Source organism: Phascolarctos cinereus, unplaced genomic scaffold (genome assembly GCF_003287225.1).
Source record: "Phascolarctos cinereus isolate Bilbo 61053 unplaced genomic scaffold, phaCin_HiC Scaffold_9;HRSCAF=440, whole genome shotgun sequence".
Classification (NCBI taxonomy): domain Eukaryota; kingdom Metazoa; phylum Chordata; class Mammalia; order Diprotodontia; family Phascolarctidae; genus Phascolarctos; species Phascolarctos cinereus.
In genome coordinates this window covers 173,363,043-173,388,782 of record NW_027556402.1, presented here as the reverse complement: position 1 = coordinate 173,388,782, position 25,740 = coordinate 173,363,043, and the positions used below count along the sequence as shown (strand labels likewise).

The 25,740-nt window shown below is 36.5% G+C and overlaps 1 protein-coding gene across 1 annotated transcript in view; it reads right to left on the bottom strand.

Annotated features, from left to right (window-relative positions):
- PPARGC1A (PPARG coactivator 1 alpha) overlaps positions 1 to 24,901 on the bottom strand; it is a 425,645-nt gene extending 400,744 nt beyond the window's left edge. The window contains exon 1 of the mRNA XM_020992474.2: positions 24,820 to 24,901. The gene's annotated coding sequence lies outside the window, so the exon portion shown is untranslated. The remainder of the gene's footprint in view (positions 1 to 24,819) is intronic.
- Positions 24,902 to 25,740: the final 839 nt, after the last annotated feature.

Here is a 25,740-nt window from a genome sequence, read left to right as displayed (position 1 = left end):
GCTGAAAAGGACTTTGGAGATCTGCTAGTAAAACCCTCTCATTTTACAGATGCAGAAACCCAGGTCACAGGAAGTTAAGTAATGTGTTAAATGTCACACAGTTTGTAAGTGGGAGAACCAGGATTTGAACTTCTGCCTCCAAATCCAGGCCCCTCCCTGAGCCAGGAGTGCATTTGAGTTTTATCTCCAGTCCTTATCCTCACTTAGCCTTCTCTAATGACCATGGCAAGTTGGAGGGGCAGTCTGGTTGCTGTACAATGGGATAACAAAAGCCACTACCAACCCCGGGGGGCTGGTTGTTGTAAGAATGAAATAAGATTATCCAGGTTAAAATGCTTTTAAAAATGCAAAGTGAAGGGCAGCTAGATGGCACAGTGGATAGAGTCAGAAAGACCTGAGTTCAAATATGACCTCAGACACTTACTAGCTGTTTGACCCTGGTCAAGTCACTTAATCCCAATTTCCTCCAAAAAAAAAATGTAAAATGATATACGTAGGTAAAGCATCATCATAATATCATGATGTTGAGATATAGATAACACACACACATCACTGTGACAGAGAATGATGTTGCCTACTTTCACCAGCCTTCATGAAACTGGCTCCACTAGATGTTCCCTTAGGTCTTACCCTGAATTCCTCACATTGGAATTCCAAGAGTTGCGTGGGTACAAATGGTGAGTGGGGAGAAAGCATATGGAAATAAATGGCAAAGAATTGACTTGAGTGCTACAAAGACAGAAGCTGAGCAGACAGGGAGTTTCATTTGGCATGGTCTTAGATACATGACTTTGCCAACGTACCTTTGATCTTGACATATTCGTCAAAGAACAGCCTACCATGTCCTGTCTGGAAAACCCAACTCTGGTAAAAGAGGGAGAATGCAGGGAACTATGGATGCCATCAGAAGCTGTGCATTTTAAATAGCTACTTTCTCTGCAGTCCTATGTGGGAGGGGAACATATGGCCTTACATTTATTATACTCCTGAGTTTAGGTTTGAAACATCATATTTTCATTACAAATAAGCTTTGATGACACTGCCTATTGCAATGATTTCAACGCATGGCTAATTTTATCTGTGGCAATGGTAAGAGTGGCGTATCAATTTACTGCCAGAGGAGAATAATCTGATTTTAGCATCTTACCCCTGAACCTGAGTTGTCTATTTTAATGATGAAACCTGAAGCAACTGATTACTGATGGGGCTATAAAGAAGCATCTAAAAGCTAGAAGAAGAAGAAATCATCTTTAAGAAATGTGAATGTTCACAACAATGGGGGACGGAGGAGAAGAAGGGGTGTGTGTATGTGTGTGTGTGTGTGTGTGCATCCAAGGGCATAAGGGTTCACTTCTTCAGCAAGCCCACCCAAGGGTTTCACGGAGCAGCACAAGTCGGCACAATTTGGCCAGCAATCTGGCAAGAATAGGACTGTTTGTGAAGTTTCTCTCTTCTGCTTCTGGCCTCCAGCCAAACAAGGAAACAGCAGTGAAAGCCTCACTAATGGCCAGCTACACTCCAAGGCAGGAAGTATAGAGGAAAAAAAAGTAGAAAATATCAGGTGGAGTGAAAGGTATTCTAATGTCAGCTATCAGCCATCCTTCAAGGTCCTACCATCTCCATAGTAACTTCCCTGGTGATGCTCTCTCCCTCCTGAGAGGACTTTGTCAAAGATAATGATGTTTGTAAAATAAAGAGCTGGAAGTGCCCTTGGAGATCATCTAGCACTAATTATTATTAATAACAATCATGGACATTTATATGATACTTTGAGAGACTTGCAAAGCTCTTTTGATCTTAAGCATAATTTTATGAATAAGTATGACAGATATTATTATCTGTATTTTACAGATGACAGAAGTTAAGAGATTTACCCCATTATCAAATAGCTGCTGTCACAAGGAGGATTCAAACCCAGGTCTCTTCTGACTCTAAGTCCAGCATTTTCTTCACCTGCTGCCTGTCTCTCCTTTGTTTCAGTTCCATAGTCAACCTTGTATATATCTTTATCTCTCCTAGAAATATATTTCCTAGATGATTTAGTCCATGACCCTAATAGGTACTGTTTTATAAAAATTTGCATGCTGACAGGTCTTTTTTAAGGTAATAATGATCCCGCAGGGGGGTGGGGGGGAACCTGTAGCCTTGAGGCCACATGTGGCCCTCTAGGTCCTCAAGTGCAGCACTTTGACTGTATCCAAACTTCACAGAACAAATCACCTTAATAAACGGATTTGTTCTGTGAAATTTGGATTCAGGCCACATATGGCCTTCTAGGTCCTTGGGTTCAGCCTTTTGACTGAATCCAAACTTCACAGAACAAATCTGTGAAATTTGGATACAATCAAAGTGCCTCATTTGAGGACCTAGAGGACCACATGTGGCCTCAAGGCTATAGGTTCCCCACCCCTATATCAATTCAAATCCATGGAATATACTAATAACTGCTCAACAAGTATTCAGTTCAATTTAATTCAGTTCAATAAATCAACAAACATTTAATAAGCACCTACTATAGGCTAGGGACTATGCTGGGTGCTTAGGATACAGAGACAAAAATGAAATAATCCCCACTTTCAAGGAGGTTATATTTTTCAAGAGAGACAACATATACATATATGAACAAATATAGAGTCAGAGAGGCATAGGGGATAGAGAGATGGCCGGAAGCCAGGAATACCTTGGTTCAAATTCTAACACTGACACATTCTTGGCTCTATCTGAGCAAGCTATATAACATAACAAGTGTTCTAGGCAACTAAGACTATATATCTCAGTGGTAGAGAATTTTATCACCAGGGAACTCCCTATACTACAAAAAATCATAGGTGCAGTCCCCCTCAGCATACGATAAAAAATAAATACAAGGTAGTACAGGAAGGTTGAGCAAATCAGGAAAATAATCACGTGGAAGGTAATGCTTGAGCTAAATCACAAGACAAGAAGGAAAGCTATGAGACAGAACTGATGAAGAGAAGGCCAGTGGAAAGAAGAGAAATAGGAAATGGAGAGTCAGTCATCCATAAGGAATAAAGGGAAGGTCAGATTGGCTACACAATAGAGTAGAGGAAGAGGAGAAAGTATAATGATGCTGGAACAATAGGCCACATTGTGAAGACTTTAAAAGAACAATGATGCAACATAATGTATGAGATACACTGAACAGTCCAGATTGCTTGGAATGGAGTATGTTTGTTAGAGCAATACGAAATTAATGGGGGAAAAGGGGGTGGAGTCAAATTGTGAAGAGTATTAAATGCCAACCAAAAGAGTGAGTGTTTTATCCTAGAAGCAATAGGGAACCACCAAGCTTTCTGAATTGGACATAACATGGTCAGAAGACATGGCACCTGAGCTGGGGCCAGAATCCATTAAAAACTATATTCTAGCCCAGTTCATGAAAACTTGTCTGCTAGGGAGGGAGCTTCCCATCCTTCCCTTCCCTCATCACTTATTTCTATTTTTGTATTATGCTTATTTGTGGACATGCCTTATGTGACTTAATAAATGTACAAGCTCAGTGTGAAAGCAGGGGCAATTTCTTTTTTTTTTAAGCTCCATAGTCTAGCCTAGCATCATTCTGGCTAGATACAACATAAATTGTTGAATTAATTGATTAATTGGTTGAAAATCCATTCTTGGTGCTACTAAAAGAAAAAAGGCCTGAAGCATCAAGTTAATATTTAAGCATCTATGCAAGTAGAATGACCAGAACCATGCTCACTAATCAGCCACAGTCAAAAGAGCCAGACCAATTCAAAGAACCAGAGGTACAGAGGTAATGAAACAAACCTGAAGATAAGTGATCTCACATTTCTCCCCAGCCACCATTGGGGTGGAAAGTAGTTGAGCTGGGACTCTATCTAACAGTGTTGGGAATCTGTCCAACACTGCCGATACTTTTGTCTTTTTTATGCCCCTTTTTAACTCCCAAGGAGACTTCTGTTTCATTTGAGATAGAATTCTACCATAGGAAATGTACCCTGAAAAAGTTCTGCCCTACAATGTTTGATGCATCTTCATCACCTGATCTTCTATATGAATTTCTGCATCTCTATCTAGGTAAGAGACTGAAACACTGATTAAAGGGAGCCATACCCTATCTGTGAGATCACAAGAACCCAGGACCTCATGGGGGAAAAGAGCAGCATTAATTTTGGCCAACTGCTGGTGACTGAAAGAAGTGGCAAAGTATCCTTAGATGGGCAGGTTACTAGGAGAGCTAGAGCAGGAACAGACCAAATAAGCTAGGAAAGCATAGGTCTGAAGCTCCCCCTACGTCCCCTAAAAGAAAAAAAAAACATACCTGGGAAAGGAGATATCCCCCTCAACGTGAATTAGCAGGCCCCTGATAAATATTTGTTAAATTAACTTAGGGAAAGCTTTGTTAACAAAATATCTCTTTAAAGATTATTTTCATTTCTTTGCCTTCCAAATTGATTCATCCCTATTTTGTGCTGAGTTATGCCAGAAGCTTACTTATTTTCAATTTAGATCCACAGTACCAAAATAAAGGCAAAAATTCCTACCAAACACATCTGTAATCATAAGGCGATGGGATCATAATAACTCACATGTCTATAGCATTTAAGAATTTACAAATCACTTCCCACATATAGATTGAGGTAGATAGTATTTTTAAGTTTTTTGATGTCTTTTGCTTTTATTTTCAAGCCATGCTTTTAATATACACACTTACTCAGTAAGCCTTCCCCTGTCGCAAAGAAAATAAAAAGTTAGGCAAAACCAACTGACACACTGACTGCTCTTGAAAATATATAAAACATTCCATACTCCTAATTCCTCAATTCTCCAATAAAAGAAGAAAGTTGTGCTAGCTCATTTCTCATCCAAGGCCTGGACTGGTCAATGCAATTGGTTTCATTTCATTGTTATTTTCATTTACATTGCTAATAGAGTTTTTCAGATTTTCCTTATGTCACTCTATAGAATATCATACAGGCGTGCCCATGCTTCTCTAATTCCCCATAATCAGAACTTCTTGTGGTACAATAACTTCCCATTATATTCATGTAATATATTTCCTTTAGCCATTCCCAAATCAATGGGAATGCACTATTTCCATCTTTTCTACTAGAATAAATGCTGCTATAAATATTTTAGCATGTTCAAAACCGTTCTTTTTGTCCCAGTCCTCCTTAAAGGAAAGTGATGGGCAGCAGGACTTCTGAGTGAAAAAATTTTGTAACTGTATTTCTATGTCTTAACTGTGTCTTGGTAGAACACAGGAACATAGTACATGTTTAATAGAAGTCTGGTTATTTATTAACTCCCAGATATTTTGTATATTTTGGATGAAATTTATCATTTATTCTTGGTATTTTTTATTACTATTTTAGTACAAATATTGCAATCTCCATTTCAAATATAATGAAACTGAAACTCAAAGAATTTGAGTGACTCGTTAAAAAATCATGCTTCAGATCCAGTTCTGATTCTAGGACCAATACTCTTTCCATTACACTATGATGTTTCTGAATGTGAGATAAGAAATAACTTTGGTATATTCTGGTGACATTCTTCTTCAAAGTTCTAACACAGAAGTCATGCCACCCTGCATAACTAGCCCATGGTCTCATAATCTACATGCAAATGCAAAAATGAAGCAGCATTGCCTCGATTTTACAATAAATACCAAGACAAACTTTGAAGTCAAAAAGGAAATGAACAGTACTGCTTAGGCAAGATCACAGATGAATCACTCCAAAACCAATTTTTGTCTTGATGTAAAATGAGATAAACATCTACTTGCCTATTATTTTGGAAATAATGCAAACCAACACATCTGTCTTAATTCTGTGTTATTCATTGTACATTTTTTAAATAAGTACTTCCTGAAAAGTAATTGTATTTACATCAGCACTCATCTTAGCTAAGCCTACAATGCCTGATCTACAATGTCGACGCAGTTATGACAGCACTGCAGTACTTTCTGTGAGAAGTGACTAGATACAATAAAGCAGGAAAGAAATGAAAGGTGTGAGACACATGCAGTCTTCAGATGACATTGAGAGGTTGACATGAACTGGGGGAAAGAAACCATTAAGAGAGAATGCAACTGGTATGATTCCATGAATTTCTTTGGTCCAAAATAAATTCCTCATGAATGTCTCATGACTGGAAGACTCATATTTAACTTATGATGGGAGGCATTTGAAAGGACCACTGACTTGCTCAAATGTTATTTATAATTTCAAATAAAATTAAAATTAGCTAGCTAACAAGATCATAATCTCAGATCAAGAGTGAACAAAACAAAATCACAGAATTTCATAAAACCACCTCAGTCCTTGTATTCATCAGCTCACAAAAGCTTAGCCAAAAGGATCCTTGGAGAATATCTAGTTCAGCCTCCCCATTCAAAGATTTCTCACATTCCTAACTTTTAAAGCCAGTATGCTCTAAATTATTAAAACTAAGTTTTATATTCCAATATGATAACTGGAGCTTAACCACCTATAGGGCAAGGATCATTCATGTTCACACACACACACACACACACACACACACACACACACACACACACACTACACCTACTGAATAAAATAGGTCAATGAATGAATGTTATCTTCCCTTGGGAGCTCACATAACATTATATCCTATAATATTATATAATATAGTATAATATCTGTAAGCTACATGAGTTAAGAGACAAATGAAATAAGTATGTAAATCTCTTAATAGATTTTTAAATGTTTTATAAATGTTATATCACTGGTGCATGTTTATTTCTATCTATACGTTTTAAGAGAAGTGAAGCTGAGTGATTGTAAGAACTAGAGTTGAAATTTCAAGTTAAAAGTGACTTCAGAGGTCACATGGCATAAATCAAGAGTTATAGTTATTTGTTAAATTGATTAAGTAATTATTGAGTCCTTAACAGCATTTTTTTTTATAGCTAAGATTAAAAAGCCCAAGAGCACCACATTGGCATTTAATCATCTCTGCAAGTGGAGGAACCATGGCTCTTCACCAAGTGGTCACCTAACTTCTTCCTAAATATACCCAGTGATAGGGAAACTTAATGTCTTCAGAGGCAGCCTCTTTAACTTTTGGATAACTAATCGTAATGAAATGTTTCCTACCAGGAAGCCTAAATCTGCCTCTCTTCAGGCTTTACTCATTGTTGCTAGTTCTGCCCTCTGAGCCTAAGCAGAACCAGTCTAATTACTCTGGCATCCAACAGCCTTGCAGATAACTGAAAACAGGGATTGTTAATCCTCCCATTAATCTCCTCCACACTAAACATCCAGAATTCATTCAACAAAATATCATAAGGCATATACTCCAGTTGCTATCCATCCTGACTGCTCATCTTTGTAAATTTCACAATTTTATCCCCCCAAAATGTGGCACACAGAACTGAACACAATATTCTAGATAAAAGTTGTTGCTACAGATAAACTATTTTTCAAATCCATATTTGAATTTTAGCTTACTATATGCAATACTAAGTCCTCCTCCTCATTGTGAGTAGGGAGGTGATACTGTACTGGTAGGGGTTAAGTCCCACAAGGTTCTAGGAGACACATGCTTGGAATACGAGCTTTTATGTCTTCTTTCTGAAGACCATACAAGTTAAGTTCAGAGGGTCATTGTCTAGTTGGCTACAGGGGAATGAATTATTTGAGCCACCACAACTCTCAAAGATCAAGTAGAAGAAGACTGAAAGTTTGTACCAGAGGAAGAAGTGTCTTCACTAACGAAACCATGGATCTTTCAAGATTAAAGTATATCATAACAGCAGAAGCTAGATGGCACAATGGCTAGCATGTTGGGCCTAGAGTCAGGAAAACTCATCTTCCTGAGTTCAAATCTGTTCTCAGATACCTGTTAGCCATGTAACCCTGGGCAAGTCTTTTAACCCTGTTTGTCTCAGTTTCCCCATCTGTAAAAGGAGCTGGAGAAGGAAATGGCAAACCACTCCAATATCTTTGCCAAGAAAACCCCAAATAGGGTAACGAACAGTCAGACAGTACTGAAAATGACTGAACAACAAATATCATAACAATATTGTGTCTAAATTACAACCGAACACCAACTAATATAGTGTTCTGCTGCAAAATTCCCTAATTATAGAAGTAAAATGAGGCCTGAGACCTAGATCAAAAAATGAGGCTTGGACTTAGATAATATAATCTAACTCCATATTGTAGATAAGGGGTCCTGGGATAGAAATTGGGGGCGGGGGGTGATGGGGAATGAAAGACTGCATTGCCAGGGGTCAGAATGAAATCAGTAGGAATTTGGGTTTAAACATCAGATCCAAAAGATTACAGCTATGTAATCCTGGGAGTCATAGATCCCACCAGGCTTCTGTTGCATTAGTCATTAGTTAGCTTTGAAAATAAGTTTTCAAGTCTAAGTATGAAAAGTCCAGATGGATTTCTCCTTATCACCACCAAGATACACCATGTTTACTCATCTGAGGGAAACAAGGATACTCACTTCCGACATTATACTTTGAGTCATATTCAAGAATACCACCAAAGTCTGTCGGTCTTTGGCTCAAGAGAAGATTTCATGAAGAAAAAAACATTATTAATTAAGTATTAATTTTTAAGTAAGTACAACGCAGTTATATGTTTATGACTTATAAATCACTGAACTTCAAATGAAATGTAATGCACTGCATTTCAAGAGAACAGGAGGAAACTAAGATAGGAGCTGGAAAAGGATGTAGGGTAACACCTCAGTGAAGGAACTAGCAAATAGAATTTTCTGAGAAAGAAAACAGGAAAATAATTTGATCTAACAAACAATCAATGCAACAAACATTTATTAACTATCTGCTAAACTAATCACTAAAGGATGTAAAAAGATAAATAAGATTGAACTTATACCCTTGAGGAGCTTAACATTAACTAAGGGAAATGGGCCAAGTGCGTAAGAAGCTATCATCCAAATTTGAATGTAAAGTGCACCAGGAGGGCTACAAACCAAAGGCTGCGAGAAATGATGGTGAGAAGAGAGCGCTTAAAAGATGGGGATTAAGAAAGACTCCTTAGAGGAGACGGTAATCCTTCTTCCTAAGAAAAGAAATCAGTCCAGAAATGGACCAGCCAGTGTTGCGGATGGTGCGTGTGCTTAGGCATCCATTCTCCGGTCTCCCAGATCCAACATTTTGACAGTATCTTCTGCTCTCTAGAAGCAATCAATTGGTTGCCAGATTTGCCATTTCCACCTCCACATCTCATGCATCCAAGCTCTTTTTGCTCTCTTCACATAGTGAAAACCTTAGTTCATTCTTTGATGGCCTCCAGCTTCCATTGGTGAACTCTTCCCAGGGATTCTGCATGGAGGTAGGGTCACAGGCTTACTGTGTTTCATTCTCCCCTTGCTCCTGCTTTTTACTCTCTGGACTTCACCACTATACTCTAGTATCTTTCCCTCCCCCCTCCTTTTTCAGCTGCCTTTTGTGTGTGTGTGTGTGTTATCCACCCCATCAGAATATAAGTTCCTTAAGGGCAGGCACCGACTTTCTTTTTTGCTTGTATTTGTACCCATAGTAATTTAGCACAATGAAAGGTGCACACAGTAAACATTTAATAAATATCTGTTATCTGGCTTTGTTGTTTAGATTATTATAACAGGTCTCCTAATTGGTCTCTCTGCTCGAGTCTTTTCCCCACACTGCTGTTGAAGTGATTTTCCTTAAAGGCAAATTCAATCATATCACTTTCCTACTCAATAAATTATAGTGGCTTCTTATCACCTTTAGGATAAAATATGATCTCCTCTATTTAACTTCTAAAGTCCTTCTCAAACTTGCTCCAACCTATTTCTTCATCTCCATTGCACTCAAGCCAAAACTGTCATCTCTGGGGTACATAAGACAATGACACAGGTAACGATCATACAGAATGTGAAGAGCAAAGGAAAGTGACAAGTGAAATGCTATGAGAGATGACGGGGGACATCACTTAGGGAGGGACAATGTAGAAAAGCTTCACAGTGATGATTGCACCCCCTCATAAAAACCAATTGAGTCCTAGGAATCAGGTCAACAATAATAGTGATTTCCACCCTTCTCTTAATTCTTCATACCTGATACTACATCTACCATCTCCAAGCTTTTACGCAAGTCCTCCCACAAACCCTCCTTAACAACACAACCCAGAAATCACTCCAACTCCTTTAAGATGACAGCTTAAACACCACATTCCTACATGAAGTTCTTCTTCATTCCCTTCACTGCTAGAGCCCTCCCTCTCAAACTACTTCATATTTTGCTGCAGTAATTCTAAATAGTAATTTTACTAAATAGAAATTTTACTAAAGTAATTGCATGTATTTATTGTGTATATATGTGTGTGTATATAGTATATATGTAAAAATACACATGTGTATATATGTATGTGTTGTGTATATAAGTACATATAGAATAGGAAGTAATTATATGTACTTACGTATGTACATATGCAAGTGCATATGTATTATATGTATTTATATAGACTTATGTGCATATGTACAATGTACCATGTTGTACTATATGCATTTATATATGTTCTTGTCATCTCCCTGTTATAATGTGAGCTCCCTGACAGTAGGGATTGTTTCATTCACTGTATTTGTAATTCTAGCACTTCAAACAGCATCTGGCATATAATAGGCAAGTAATAAATACCTATCACTCACTGGTTGTTTTCTAGCAGGAAAAAAGCCCTCATTTTTTTGTACCTCGATTATATGAAAGCAATCTCATTTGCATAATTATTTTGGTTATGAGAAGAACACTGGTAAAATTTTGGTAAGAGAGGGAGCTGAAAGTAAGGTGCTCTGAGAGCCTTGAGGTTGCCTATGGGTGTCTTTTTAATTCATTCTCTTTCATTAGGACAGACTATGAAAAGCTGACTCAATAACCTGACAGCCCCAAACTATAGAACATCTTACTTGTAGGGAATAAGCATTTACACAGTACCTCCTCTGGGCCAGGCACTGTGCTAAGTGTTTTTTACAAATACTATCTCATTTGATCCTTACAACACCAAGACATAGGTGCTATCACCATACCCATTTTACAGTTGAGAAAACTGAAGCAAACAGAGGGAATGTGACTTATTCAGGGTCATCCAGCTAGTAAGTGTGAGGCTATGGTTGACTTCGGGTCCTCATGACTCCAGGGCTGGTGCTCTATCTATTGTGCCATCAAGCTGCCCCTCAGAGCAACTTTTAATGAAATCCATATGAACACATTTAGTTTATAAGGGTTTTCTACTTTTCCCTTCCTTCATGGAGAGGTCAGGCCAAGTTGCTAGATAATCATTCACTTGGAAAGGCATTTCTTACCAAATGTAGGGATTGTACTGAGTTGGATAAGCCTCCCAATTTTAACTCACATAGAGAATCCTCATTCAATGGTAGGTGATCCTAATTCAGCCATGGTCTACCCATGAAGATTTGTTCACCTGATTTACTGAATTTCCCTAATTAGAATATTCTACCAAACAGTCAACATGACATAGTGGATAAAGTCCTCCCCATTAGGAAATTTAAGCCCCTCCTCTGAATTATACTGGCTATTTGCCTAAGGTCACAAATCCTCTAGCTAAACCTCTCAGTATCCCCAGAGCAACTAGTAAGAATATAAATTGATGAATATAAATTCCTCCATAAAGGGAGTTTCCTCATTAAGTGGAAAGCAAATAAGACCAACTGGAATTATATCCACTAATGATCAAAAGCACAGTCCCCAGGATAACTTCATATGTCAAGTAAAGGAGTCCATCCAGGGATCACTGACACGTAAGACATATAGCATTGAATCCATGGCATTTCAAAACCAACTACATTTCAATAAAGTCAAAAATCCAAATCTGAGACAGCTATATAGGAATTCTAAGCTGAAGACTATTTCAGAGAGAGAGGCCAAGAGCTTTATGAAATAACACTGCATGAGAATCACTGTTCCACTGCCACAAAGAGAGTTGTACACCATATCTCGTCCTTCTAAAACTGATAGCTTCCTAATACACCATGGATGGCATACTTATAGTATTAATAGGTATCCAACAAGTGGATAAAATATTTTTTGAATCTCTGATAAATACTTTTGGCATTCAAAAGTGAATCTATCAGTTACTTTTGATATACAAAATTTAAATAACAGGTAATAAAATAAGACAGAATCTGGAACAACAGGAGAACTTTCTGCTCTATACCTCCCATCACACCTGGAAACCTGCTTACTCCACCTACTTTAATTTTAGGGAAATTTTAAATGTTTTTTTTCCACTGCAGAGACAACTCCAATGCAAATTACTGAAATATCTTCTTCTTGACATCTTAGATGGCTGACCAAGGTATCAGCTTATACCTGATCAAATAATCTAGGTGATTAAATGAACAACAAGCTTTGCCCAGAGATTTATTTTTTGTCTTATCATGACTACACTATACCCTTTTTAATATTTCAATTTTTTTCTTTTTTCCTCATGAAAAGTCACTGGCCTAGGAGAACCTATCCAAACTGTGTGTTGTATTGTCTATTAGTTGTCATGGATAAAACTACTAGAAAACCACATATCCTAAAGATGTGTTCTGCTTTAGGAAAACCCAGATAAAAAAGGAGACAAATTAAAGGATAGTTATCTGAATTTCCAGAAGATTTTGTCACTTTCAAATCATGACCCAACCCCCAGGACTTTAAAATCTTGAATCCCTCTTCTACAGTATTTAATTATTTGTTTATAAATATAAACTACGTTGTGAAGGGAAAAGTATCCCCACTGGAAAAGAACATTAAAACCAAAGGTGCCATTATCATATGAAGAGATGTTACAAAAGAATACAAAGAATCTCTAGACTGTAGTGAACATCAATGAGATTGACTATACCCAATTTCAATTTTTCACAGTATTTTATGAATATATAGTCTTTCTAAGAAAAGCAAGCCTTTTGCTATGTCAATAGTCTTGGAAAGCCCTAAATTAGTGTCATGTGAGGCATTGTTAGAAATTATGGGCAGCTGTGATGAGTTCAACAAAGAGCAGGTAACAAAGCAGAGTAAATCCCTTATTAGGCTTTTTATTAATTGCCATCCAGCAGGGAGGCTCAGAATACTAATGACTGAGAAACATGCAGCTAGAGCTATCTTAGGGGAATTTTTTTTTTAAAGGAGCATGGTCATCATCATCATCATAATTAATATCTCTATGACGCTTTGAAATTTGCAATGCCCTTCCCTCACAAAACCCAGAATATCTATCTATATCTCTATATCTATCCAGGTAGATAGATATAGAGATATAGACACAAATATATCTCCTCCCATTTTACAGATAAAGAAAGTAGGGCTCAAAAAAAAAAAACCTAAGTGATTTGGCCAAGGTCACTCAATTAGTATGCACTAGAGCTCAGACACAAGGCTGCTATTCCAACTGATCTAATACTGATTATCATTATATTTACCAATTTTATAAAATGCCTTCTTCCCAACAATGTTGGGAAGTGAGTAGTAAAACTATTATCGTACCCATTTTAAAGACAAGCAAACTCAAGATTCAAAAAAGTACGCAAGGTCATACACAGGTAATAAGCACCAAAGAGCTCTTTGTACAAGATCACCACTCTTTGCACCACACCATACTTTTTTGTTACAAGTAGTATTGGACGAGGAGTGAGGAGGTTTAGTTCTACAGGTCACTAAGGGAACTTTCATCTATAGAATGAAAGGGTGGGACTACATGATCTCTGGTTCCTTGCAACATACATATTTTGATTCTAAGAAGAAAAATAATAACCAAATGAAAAACTTCATAAAATCTCTTTTAATCTGAGTATTTGGTTTATTACATTGAGATCCAGAAGTGTAACTAGCAGTACTTACACTTGGGTCAAATGGCATGGGTGAGAGTTGGTAGAGAAGGTGGCTATCCTAGGTTGCAGCCCTATAACATCAGGAGAGGAAGCATGAAAGGTGAAGAAGTCACCCCCACTTGAAGCACCATCCCTGTTCCCATGAAAACTAGAGGAGCAGGACGGAAGCAAGCACTCCCAGGATGAGGCAGTCCATTCTTTCCAAATGTTTCCCCCGGGGGCACAATCATCCACTCTAGTAAGGCTTACAACTGAGGCCCCAGAGAATGAAATCTTGGCCACAACTTTTGTGATATGTTCTTTGAAGCCCTCAAAGTCTGCAAAAGTCTTACAAATTAACAAGTCTCCCTAACCTCAACCTCTCCTCCACTTAGAAAGAAAGAAAGAAAGAAAGAAAGAAAGAAAGAAAGAAAGAAAGAAAGAAAGAAAGAAGGAAGGAAGGAAAGAAGGAAGGAAGGGAAAAAAAGAGAAAAAGGAAAAGGAGGAAGATGTCTAAACATTTTTATCATATTTTTCACATTTAATTAGAGAAAATACTTGAAAAAATTCTTATTGTCATTGTGTAGGTCTTTACATCTACAATTCACACAATTATATAAATATCTTAAAATGTGACTAACTTTAGAATACAGAGACAGGTTAAATTACCTTAGTACTTCTGTCTAAATACAGAAGGATGGATCTGCTAATTAATGTTACAGTGGTTGTCTTTCATTCTCAAAGAGGATCAAAATGGCATCCCTATGTTGGGATCAAGGTATAGTGTGTCTGATTGTTACTGATCAGAACAACAGGAACTTGAAAGGCTGTACCACAGGTTGGGCACAAATAGTGAACATAGACTAATTAATATAAATAAAAATTTACTTATTTACCTATTTCCAGAGATGATTAGGGGAAAAGGAAAAGATCCTATACGTTCTAAAATGTTTACAGCAGCTCTCTTTGTGGTGGCAAAAAACTGTAAATTGCAAGGATGCCCATCAACTGGAGGATGGCTCAACAAGTTGTGGTATAAGATTGTGATGGAATACTACTGTGCTATAAGAAATGATGAGCACAATGATGTTAGAAAAATATGGAAAGACTTACATGAAATAATAAAGAGCAAAATTAACAGAACCAAGATAATTTTGTATATAGTAAATGCAATACTATCCTAATGACTTTGAGTGAAAAAGTTATTTTATCTATTATAAATACCCAAATTAAGTATAAAAGATATATTCAGAGATGCTATCTGCATCCAGTGAAAGAACTGATAAATAGAAGTGTGTATAGAATAATTTTACATATATATATGCACATATATATGTGTCTATATGTGTGTGTGTGTATATATATATATATGTGTATATATGTGTGTGTGTGTGTGTGTGTATACACCTACTGTGTCTAATGGTAGCCTCTCTAGGGTGGGGGGAAGGGAAGAAAAAAAAGAAAAAGAAGAAATGTAAATGATAATTTTGTGGTATATTTGAAAGGAATACCAAGTTATGCATAGTAGATTTGCAGTTTATGTGCAATCCTCTTTTTTATTGTACTATGTTATTTATTCCACAAATTAAAAATAAAATTTAAAACATAAAAATAAATAAATAAATAAAATAAGGAAGAGGAGCAAACTATTCTTACTTTCTCACCTTGGTAAGATTCAACTTAGAGTCTACAGCAAGATGGTAATGATGAAGACAGGTGTTTTGAGATGCTAAATACAAATCAATTCTTATCTACTCATTAAAGCAGGGCCTCTAGAAAGGAAGGAGCCTAGTTCATTATGTATGTGCTTGGAAATAATAAAATTGTGGTTTTTTTCAAACAGTCTAACATTTAGTCTTTTCCATAATTCAGAAAGGCCTTCCTCCCTAATTAGTGCAAATTAGTGAGTAAACCATGACAGAAAAGTGGCCCTGTCAAAGCCAATTATGAGCCTATTATAGCTTTGTGGTTAGATGAACCCTTTAACTTCAGTAAAGTTCATTTTGAAGAGCGCCGGGTATTTCAAAGACTTTGCTGAGGCAACATGTAGCATCTCCCTTCAAAGTAGTTAAATAGTACAGAATTCTCCAAAAATACAGCAGCTCTCAACATAACTGCACAATCACATCACCTAGTCAGCAATTTTACCTCAAAGATGTCTTAATGTATACTTAGCTTTCTGAAAGTAATAGGTTATCTCTTCATGTGCAAGATACACCTAAACCAATTTTTTTCCCCTTCCTTACTGACCCGAAATTCAGACACTTTGAGGGTTAACCTTCCTGTGACTGAAAGCTCTATGCAGAATCCTGTTTGGCTTTTTCCCAGGTACTCATAAACTAAACTCTGCCATTCATTTCCAAGCTTTTTTTTTTTCTAAAGCCAAGCAAATAGTACTTTAAATATGTTCCTCTGGTCCCTTGTTTACCTGACCGCCCTAATTTATAGTACTTCCTGCCGGTGTGCTGCTACTCTTGCTTTATAACAGCTAATACGCATGCATACATTACTGCTGACATTTTAAAACATTCCTAACAGTTTGTGTGAGGGCATGGTAAACAGATGCTATGGGATTTTTTACCCATTATCAGTCATCTCTGAAGACTGCAGTAAAGTGACAGGTTTTTGAGACTTTTCCGTCTAACAGTAAGAGATTTATTTTTAATAGAATATTGATATTAGGGTACAAAATGGCATTTGGTGTTTACTTCTTCCCCCCTAGCAATGCAGTTTAGCTGGGCAGGTTGTTTTGAAGCCTTACCCTCTGTTCTATCTACTACTCTATTTTTTATAAAGGGGAAAAAAAGTTGCAGACTTTTATGAACTCTCTGATTAAAGTACCTCCATCTGAATGCAGATTAAAAGTTCTAACACCTGAGAGCACTAAACCAATGAATATTTATACCGAAAACCAGCAGATGAATGTACTCTAAATCTTCAAATGCAAGTCTAGTCATGGGTTTTATCTTATTTTAGGACTTACTTTTTATTAAAATGAACTCTTGCATATTTACACTACAGAAATAAATGTTATTTGCAAGCACAATACAGAGATCTTGCAAATGCATAGGTTCAGTGGAAAGTAAATTCACTACTCTAGTCGACTTCTTTCTTTATCAGGTATTCCTTTAAGAGGAGTTTCATTGTATACCATTGGCACAATTTGGGATCCAGAAGACATATTCCTTTTGAAAGTTTATTCATTTGGCAGCCAAGATAATTGTGTGTCCCTCCCTGGAATATGGAATTGCCTTGATTTCATAATTTTCTGCTTTCATCAGGTATAGGGGTAGGGAGTGAGGTGAACTTTACCTTATATTCAAGATTTGTAAAGGTTAGTAAAGTACAAATTCATTCGAGTAACAAGATTAACATCTCTTGCTTCTAAGGTGTAGCTTTTGAGGGTTTTTTAAAATTTTCTTTATTTTTTGCTGTTTATATCTATATCATTTGGATACATGTACCTGCCAAAATTACATTCGAGTTAAAAATGTGCTTTTCAGAACATAATCAAATTGAAAAAATCCCTATCCTCCCACTATGTTAATAAGAGTTACAAATGATTTCTAGGTCAAGCAGAAGTCCAGTAGAACCTAAACCAGAGGCTTCAAACCTTTTACTCAATAAAGGGAGTCAAAGTAAATACTGTCTCTGACCCATATCACATGACAAGTATACAGCCCATAACTAAAAAAGAAGAGCTATTTATTTCAAAGAAAATAAAAAGCTGAGTTACTGAATGATGAAGTTCAAGATGAAAAACATAATTATTTTTACCAAATTTTATTTGTAACCAAGATCCTGTTATTCTGGCAAAGCAAACCATATGAAAAAAGCCCAAAAATAAAATTAGAAGTTGTCTTAATTTAAGCAAATACAAACTTTGAACACATGATTGGAACCTGTGCTCTCTGTGCCATTATTACTAGGGACAAAATATCTGTAAATATTCATTCCTGTGTCTAGGCCTATGCCTTCTTCTTTTTCACAAAATAAGTTTACAAATAAATGTTTACAAATCAACAAGCTTGTCATTTCTTAATTTTGATGCTTACAAGCCATATTTCAATTGCTACCTTTTTAAGATTTCACCAAGGAAATGTTTTTGCAAGTTCACAATGCTACTGAATCAGCAATTTTATTTCCATATTCCAGATGTCACAAGATTTTCCATTGCATTTCCAATATTTTTTTAAAAAAGTAGATCTACTTGAGTGCAATTAAGCAAATTATTCTTATTTTTCTAATTGCTACACTTACATCTGACAGGTACTTTTAAATGTATTGCTTTTGGGGGGTTTTATATGTAGGGGTTTTTTGTTTTGTTTTGTTTGTTTTTGGCTTTGGTTTTAGTTTGTTACAGGCCTCAGTGTCATTTGGATACATGTTCAATGAAAATGATCTTTTTAATCAATACAATTTTGGATTATCTATAGGCTTATGGGATTATCTATAGGGAAGCTGAATGTATTTTCCCAGAGAAGGGGGGGAAGATGAGGCAAAAAGTGAAGAGTATGGGACAGTAGATAGAAAGGGCATCCATGTCCTTAGCAGTAAGCTACTCACACCATTCTAGTTCGTTGTTGGGTTTTTTTTTCTGAGCTCTGCATCCTGACCAGGACATGACATTTATTATGAAAAATGGACAAAGAAATGGAATTGTTCTTTAACACATGCCGTTATTAATACTTCCATTAACTTCTTCATATATGTTTCAAATTGCTATGTTCACAGCATGAAACTCAGTCGAAACAAATTTCCCTTTAACATAGCTTTTGATTGGCCATCATGGTGATCCAAAGTGAACATTTCCCTCTTTCACTCTTCACTGAAATGAATGTGCTGCAAATTATTCTATTTTTAAAAGTCTGTCACAGTACAATGAAAGCTATAATGCCATCATGGAATTTACATAGGTGTTTTTCTTAAAAATCATTTCCAGGATTTAAGAAAAGTCCATATATGAGGATAGAGGTTTTCTCTAGGACTATGCTCATGCACATATGAAATGTAAACAGCAAGCTCTCGTGTAATTAATGTAGGCCCAAAGCTAAAACATAGCCTAACCCTTCTCCTTAGGGTTTGCAGCAAGGGCCAAGTCATACAATCGAGATGATGCACCTCTAATTATGTCTCAGGATGCTCTTAGGAAGTTCCCCACCACCATCATATAATACAACTTTGTGCTCATTTCAGTGATGTTCTACCCTCCTATTTATTCATTTTCCTAGCCCTATACTGCATAATGCTAAAATAGTTTGTTTCCGCTCTCTTCTCCCTGCCATGCACTATTTTGCAGAAGGCATCTTGAGCCACTCCCATATTCTGAAAAATGTGCCTGAGCTAAAACTCATCTTTTTGTGATACAACTGAAAAATGCCTGATTCAGGCTACAAGTTGTGGATGAGCTGCTAGTGCAGAGAGTGAATTTGTTTTGCCTTTCAAGGGTTTAATTGCTCACAACATGGTGCAGTTTTGAATAATCCTTCAGAATTTAATATAAGCTTGGAGGAGGGTGTCAATATGTTGATTCTTCAGGCATCACTATCACAAGATAGTTGAAACGCAACAGGGGATAAATGTCTCAAACTTATCCGGGCCTGTCAAGAGTAAAAAGTGTTCATTAATGATTTGATCCAAGAGGGAAAGGGAGTCACCTCACCATATTGAAGAGTTGGTTGGTAAGTATGTGTCACTTGGAGGGGTCGGAGGTCATTTTCATTGAGAAATTTCAAACCCTATGACTTGATTATTAAAATGAGAAAATAGTATCAAAAAGTTGACACCTATTGCCGAAAACATATAGAGTAGTTATACTGAAGTGTAATTGAAGTATTTAGCTTGCAAAGGGAAAAGGCAAGTCAGAAATTGTTTTGGGGGAGGCACTCTGAGGAGAACACCGAATGTTAATAAGTGCCTTTATATCTCCAGAAAGACTACCTTTAAATGACAGAGTTCGTGGCTATTGGCGATAGTCAAATATTTTAACTGGATATTTTTATGGCGATCAACAGAGTTGTGATTCACAACTTACTGTTAAACATGCTAAGATGGGCATTAAGGTCTCCTGCTTGTACATGTAATATGAATAAATCTATAGCATCTGACAACTGCATTTGTAAGAGTCTTTAAGTCAGAACTAAAAAAAAAACTCACAGGAAAAATCAAAACAATTTAATATAAATAAATATATAACAAAAATGAATACAAAATATAAAATAACTAATAGCTATCCCTTACACCTCATGATCTGGAAAATCCACATAAAATTTTTTGGCCTCCCTTCATACCAGAGAAGAAGTCCGAATTATTATGGTCTTAAAAGATAAAATATGTAGATGTTATATAACACTATACATATATTTTATGCATTTCTGAGTTTATAAAGTTTTTCCGTGTCATCTGCTGGCTTTCACAAAACTCCCCCAAAATTCCCATTTAATTTCTTATGCCAGCCCACAATATATTAAAACCACAATGGGGAAAGCTGTAATGTGGAAGAGATAACTGTATGCATGTATATGCATGTGTGTATATGTAAAAAAAAAAAACAACAAATTCAGTTAAATGAAACACTTTGCATAGATATTTGTGGGGCACAACAGCAGGTCTATGTTACTATTATCCAATTTTACATAAGTTTAAAAAAAAAAAAGAAAAGAAAAGACCAGGACAACTAAAATTAGTTGTCCAAGTGAGGGAAGGTAAAGCTACAATTTTGAGTTCAGTCCTTTTCCCCAATTCTATGCTAGTACAACTTGATTAGATTGCTTCATGAACCTTGGAAAGGAGTGACTTATGCACAGATATAAAGACTATGTAAAAAAAAAGGACTAGATAACATCCCTGGCTTTTGTTCATGTGTAGATAAAAATCTCTGGGTACCTTAAATGTTTCTCGGTCATAAACAAAAGCTAAGCTAGAGATCAGTGTGTACAAGCAAAGAGCTTTTTCAAGATCCTTTCCCTGAAGTGCCTTTCAAAGAGTATGGCAGTTTCCAATGATGCTCAATAAAACAATATTTTTTCTCTTCTTCAACAAAGGCATAACAAGCTGACAATTCCAAGGGGGAAAAACTGACCCACAGAAACAACTGTCTCTGTAATGTCTGTAAAAGCCCTTCAAACTCATGTAAGGACTTTATCAGTGCTTTGTGAAGACTGCATCATTGCCTGATTTTTTTTTTCAAAGGAAAGTATAAATGTTGAAAAGATAGAATTCTTATTAAAAGGCACACTAGAATTAAAATAGATCCCTGTACTCTCTGCATACAGACACAAAGCCTGTAAACTAGATTTTACTAGCAGATTTCTAAAATTATAGCACCTATTTTGTAATATAATAATTCTAAACTGACAGGGCTCATAAGTCATAGAGAAATAAATACAGATAGATCGATCGATAGATAGAAAGATAGATAGATACATAGATACATAGATACATAAGTACATAGAGATACATAGAGAAATATACAGAGACAGACAAATACAGAAAGAAATACACACACATACATACGTATATCTTTACATATCTACATATCTATTTATGTGTCTATATACATACATATACATATATATACATATACATATACATACATAAATATATATACATACATATACATACATATATATACATATACGTATATATATGTATATATATATACATATATATACATATATATATATATATATATATACACATATCTCCCAATCTGATGATCAAGCTAGTTGTTTTCTGTTTTCCTACAACCTCAGATACAAATATGCCTGTGTAAATAAACCATAAATTGAGCAGCTCTCAGTTCTAGGAACTTATAAGTTTTAAGAAGCAGAAGCAAAGAACAAGTTGTCCAGTTGTAGTGAAATCAGAGACTATCTTAGAAAAATCAGGGTGTACAGAACAAGCACTTGTTTACTCAAAATATGAATTAAGGTCAAGAAGGAAGAGACAGCTTCCTGTTCAACAAATCCTTCAGGTCAGTTTGTTTTGCGGCATGTGATTATTACTAATTCTAATCCAATAATAAAGTAGGTAGGATATACAGCTTGAGAATAACCAGCCCGATCACTTGAAAAAACATTCCCTTTTGCAGATCACCAGACACGAAAAGGATCCAAACTCCACCTTATTCATTTGAGAAAGCACCTAACTTATTCGGATCACCATTCTCTTCTGGAACTCCTTGATCATGGCTATTTGCCATTGAAATGGTTAACTGTGCTCTTCATCCACTATAATCAAGAAATTTGCAACTGCCTATCCACTCGGCCCCTGGATAAATCAGTAGAGCACATGTAGAGGGAAGGTTCTTACTTAGCCTGTGCATGAGAATACATTTCACCCTCTCTTAGCCCTTCTACTACGGATTGCTTGCTACTCAAGACTATCAGATTTGAGAATTGTTCCTTTAATCTCCAGTACTTCTGTGGCCTCTGTCCAGCACCTCTTTTAACTTTTTATATTCTTGGCAGTATACTGCAAGGAAAGAAGGTGTCTCATATCAAATTTTCTTGCTAGTTGGATAAAGGCTAGGAGTAAAGACTTGAACTCTGATTTCTTTGGTATAAGAAACTCACAGATGAGGAAACTCTTCAAGAATGTAAGTGACTTGCCCATGGTCACACAGCCAGGATCTCTCAGAAGACAGATTTGAACATAGGTCTTCCTGGCTCCAAGGCCAGTTCTCTACCTACTAGGTGAAGCTTTCTAGTGAAATTTTCTTTATTTGAACTCAAAGAAAATTCATAGTACAGTGAGTCCATATTTACAAATAAAGATTATAAGATTATTAACAAGAAAAAATTTGTTTATAAGCCACAAGTTTTTTAAACTACTTTGTGTGTTACAGAAAGATCAAAAGAATGCAATGTATAGCTAGTCAGAGTAAAATTCAAAGGATAGATCACAGTATATAATAAATGGGGGAGAAAAGGAAGAGAATTTAGCTTTTGTTTGATGCACAATCTTTAAGAGCATGGAATTCAAAGTACTTGAGTTCCAAGGATGAATAAAGTCCTCTTTTAGCTTTACCCTAAGATCCTGCTACTTTCCACTCAAACATGTTTTAGAAACATCACATATCATCTTCAAATGCCCATGAAGATTTCATACATGCCTCCATATGGGAGTTAACACACTACCTTTACACGCAGACATTAGGCAAATAGCATGCCCAAAGACTCAAAAGGGAAATGTTCGTCTGAAACCCTAAGTACTGGAATTGAGTGCACCAAAAAGTCTGTAAAAACTCTGGTCCATTACAGCTCAATTATCCAAAGGATTAAACTTGAGAGGCAGTGATTCTCAAACTAACAGTTCTGAAATCTAAGCCTAGCCTCTTCACAAAAACAAGATTTTTCTTTGTACGAGATCTGAGGATTCTGCAGGAATCATAATGTACCAAGAGGATGCACGCTAAGCATCTGCCAGCTACCTGGAGGGTCATGTAGAAAAAGCTCAGTCAGGAGTCCAAAATTGCCTGTATTGTCTACCTGTCAGCTCTCTGGTTTCTTGAGGCAGAAGACCCCCAAAACACAGGTGTAACAGTGTCTAAACCCTCAACACAAGAAGAAAAAATAAAACCAATGGTGGTGTCATCTTCAAATGATAAGGACACAGGTAGAAATAAAGGCATAGAAAGGTACAAACCTGAACTACATTCAGAAGTGTCAGTAACCAGTCACCTGATCATAAACCCAATAATCAGAGTAACCACAGAGAAGAACAAGGTATTTCTTTTGTTCCCAATGGTGTCAAAGGGTCAGAAATTTAGTGACATGCAAACTGGATGATGTTACTTTAGAAGATACTTTACAGAATTAACATAGTCATCAAAATAACTAAGGATAAGGGGTAGGGAGAACAAGACAATATATACTGACCTGAGCTTAGTCAGATACCCTCAGGAACCATTAATAGATCTTAAAATTCCTGAAAAGAGTGCCAGGAGTGTGTTCTAAACAAGAGTTGCATTACATGTCAATGACCTAAAAATAGCATCTGCTAGGGAAGAGCCAAAAAAAAAGAGTGGAGCCTCTATCTTTGTCTGAGAGCATCTATGTGAAAACATGCCCTAGGATTCTTTCATATATGCTCATTACCTGATAAATTTACCGTTGAAGCATGTTAGAGAAGGTTGACCCTATAATCAACTAAGGAACTCGCCTTTAGAAACTGAAAGCCAATTCTACTTAATGTGGTTTTGAAAAAATTAAGCAACTGAGGCCTTTTTTCCCCCAAGCTATATTAAATAATTCTCCAGATAACACAGGAACTAATAGGAATCAGGAAAGCTCCCAGGGAAAGCTAATCACTAGGCACAGACTCCAAATAACCATTATGGCAACAGAAGATGCTGAGCCAAGATGCTTATAGGAGTCAGAAAGGGAATTGAAAAAACTAGGGACAGGCAAAATTCCTTGTTACTGAGGATTTCGAATGTAATTCTAACAAAATGTCCTCCAAAGAAGCAAAATTTGGTAAGGACACATAGGAGTTAAACAGAAGATTCTGCTGAAGCTCGATTAGTGTTAACAATCTCAGAATAGAATTCCATAACCATGCACTGAGCTTGCCACCAGGAAATAATTTAATTTCTAGGACTAATCAACATAGCTAAAAGCATGTGAAGCCTGGAACTGTCCTCAAGTGTCCCTAGTAAGTATGATTGGTTCCTGAGGTAATAGATATCACAGACCAATCCTAAGCCAAGCTACTACTGTTTGAATCAGTCCAACTACTTACTTCTTGAACTAATGAACAAGGTAAGATAGGTGAAGTAACTAGGAAGAGAAAGAGAAAGAAATGAACTTCTAATAAATATTTTCCAGAGCAAGAGCTGAAGCAGAATAGACACGGGTGAACTTGGCAAGTGATTTCGCTTTCAAATGGTGCTCTCTCACTGCAGGATACATCAGCCTGAAATGACCAACGTGGCATCAAAAATGCAAATGAAAAAAAGGCTAGTGAAATAAAGTTGGTTTTTTTTATGGCATATCTTACTTGCTTGGAGGCAAAATCTGTTGCTGCATTTGGACTCCTGAGAGAACGTGCTGCATCTCTCCCTTCAGGATCTAAAGGTGTGACCATCTGAAGCAAAGAAAGAACCACAGAGTTTCCTTCAATAAAAATCAATCACAATAGGTTGATAGGATCTTAAGAGCAACTAATAGGGAGAGGCTATATTACTAACTAGGGCAGGTAGGTGGCACAGTGGATAGAGTGCCAGGCCTGGAGTCAGGCATCCTGAGTTCAAATTTGACCTCAGACACTTACTAGCTGTGTGATCCTGGGCAAGTCACTTAACCCCATTTGCTTCAGTTTCCTCATCTGTAAAATGAGCTGGAAAAGGAAATGTCAAAACACTCTAGCATCTTTACCAAGAAAACTCTTGGGATCTCAAAGAGTTGAACATGGCTGAAAAACAACTGAACAACAACATGTGGCTAATTAGGAATTAAATATTCGAATAGTCACTAATAATGAGGTGAAAATAATAAGTAGCATTTAAATGTGGATTTTAAGTATGCAAAGTGACTTGCATCCATTATGGCATTGTCTCACAACAGCTCCATGGGATAGATATACTACACTTACTTTTACCCAATTTTACAGGTGAGAAAAATGAGTCTGACTGGATGAAGTTCACCCAAAACGTTAAAAAAAAAATTCAGAGGCAAGAGTCATTCCTTTATTAATTTTGTATACAAGTGTGGGCACATTCTGTATTCCCCAATAAAAACAAAGCTCTTTGGGGTAAGGTTATTTCATTTTCGTGTCTGTATCCTCAGCACTTAGCACAGTGCCTGGCACCATTTAGTTTATAAATAAATGTTTGTTGATTAATTCACATTGATGGGTTCCTGATTCCAAGTACAACAGTCTATTCACTGAACCACAATGTCTCAGTTATAAAAACAATAA